We start from the raw sequence: 2,268 nt of genomic DNA on the forward strand, positions 1-2,268 counted from the left end.
CATTAAATGAGGGTACATTGTATCAAGCAGGTCATTCATGGTAATAAGAAAGAATGGAAGTTTCGTCTCAGGTCGTCATGCGGGAATATAATATAACATAACACTGGAAGGCCAGAAACTCACGCTCCAGGCTCGAAACGTCTCGGAGATCCAGCTCGATCTTCGGGACGTGCAAAATGGAAACGAAGGATGGTGGGAAAGAATGTCAAAGGAGTGGACTGTGTGGACGCCGTGGCAGAGTGGTTAACACACCTGCTCTTCGACAGCGAAACGCGAGTTCGACTTATATACAAAGGAAATTTGATGGAACGGAGACCAGACATAGCTCCAGACTACTTTGAATTCCCACAATTCAGAAGAACCGATCGGGTATGCCATAGTCTTACTCTTTATTGCTTATTTGTTTTTTCGAAATTTTATATGTAATACTGGTCGAAAGGTATGTTCTTTGTACAGTCAGTCAGTCATATAAAGTCACTTCTCCCAAAGTAAAATACACAGAAAATTAATCTACTGATATGAACAACTTATGCCGATACCTGTGCTTACATGGTAATTTCACCTCGTCCCTTCAAGACCTCAATGCCCGTGTGGAAGAACCTGTTCATCTGGATCAGCTTCGCCCTAACATTGTAATCCAGTGCGCCGCGCACTTTGACGAGTACGACTGGGCCTACCTCAAGATCGGGCAGGTCGTGCTGAAGAGTCAAGCCTTGTAAGAGGTGAGAGCAAATTAATTTACGCACAGTGAAGGTTGTGAGAGGAAAGGTGCAGTTGTGGGGTTGTGTGCTAGGTAAAGAACGGTGGGACTGGGTGCCACGAGTGGAGAGGTGAAGGGCTTTTAAAACTGATGAAGCTCAAGGCGATGAGATGAAAGATGAGAGATAATAGATAAATTATGAATATAGTAAGATAAACGAATCATGAGTGACTCATATGAATAATGCCTTTAAACTTTCCTTGTGGGTGGGTGCTTCATGCTCGGGGTGATGTGAAGCGATGGTATGGTATCCTAGTTAGCGTTAAGTGCTTGCATGCCTTCCCGCTTTCAGCTGCCACCACTGGCTAGCCTGGTGCGAAAAAGGGAGCAGCATTGCATAAGACTTCCCTGCCAGCTCATAGCCTCTCCATCATCAAGACTTCTGCAGTGCCTCCTAGTGGCCACCCATGGAAACTAGGTACCTTGCGGTCCTAGGCTGAACTGTGGAGGCTCTTGGAGCAACAGGAGGCCCTAAAGGTACGGAGCTATGGCCCACCGGCGTGTGGATACGCCCTGGCTTCGTACTAACTCCTGCCCCCACGCCCCCTGGGGTTAATGGGCGGCTGTAGGGAGGCAGGCCTTGCCAGTCGGCCCCCCCGAGATAACCACTGGCAACAAACCATTTAGTTGTTGTTGCTGGGGGGAGGGCTCCAGTATCAGCATTCTGACCCACATTGTTGGACTTGGTACAGCGATACGGGTAGTGTGGTCAAGGAGATCGACCACATTCTCGTTAGCACTCGGTGGAGGATCCTCCAGAACTGCAGGGTGTGGAACTGATCATAGATTAGTTATGGCTACTCTCCGGTTCCACTTTAGAACCCCCCATCGCCCAAATTTGCTGAGGCTATCTCTGGTCGCCTCACAGCACTCGAGGGCCTGACAGACCCTGTCTTATGTGGGATACCTTCAAGCGTGAAATGGATGATGCAGCTCAAGAATCCATTAGTGAATGCCCAAGAGCAAGACAGAATTCCATCTCACAGGAGACACTGGAAGCCACAGATGCTTGTCGTGCGGCTCGATTGTCAGGGGATCGCAACTTGCACTGTTCTCTGGTGTGCAGGACTAGGTCACTGTTGAGATGGGATAAGAAAAAGTTTATCAGTAATCTTGCAGAGGAGGTCGATAGCCATTTCTTAGTAAATGACCTTCGTCCTGCCTACCAAACCCTGAGAAAGCTGAACTCCGAGCCCTCCTCTGCTCAGCAAGTGTCCAGATAATCTCAGATCCTGATGGAGTGCGTGTGCGTTGGGCTGAGTATTTTGAGCAGTTGTATCAGGTTGATCCTCCTACAGTTAACATGGATGTGGGTAATGTTGAGAAACCTCTGCCAGATACACCCATCAGCGAGGATCCACCCTCCCTGACTGAAGTCAGGGGGGCGATCTCCAAGCTGAAGAGTGGTAAAGCAACAGGTGTTTGTGGCATCCCAGCTGAATTGTTAAAGGCTGGTGGAGAACCTATGACAAGGAGCTTGCATGCAGTCCTGTCTGCCATCTGGCAGA

Source organism: Penaeus chinensis, chromosome 27 (genome assembly GCF_019202785.1).
Source record: "Penaeus chinensis breed Huanghai No. 1 chromosome 27, ASM1920278v2, whole genome shotgun sequence".
Taxonomy (NCBI): Eukaryota; Metazoa; Arthropoda; class Malacostraca; order Decapoda; family Penaeidae; genus Penaeus; species Penaeus chinensis.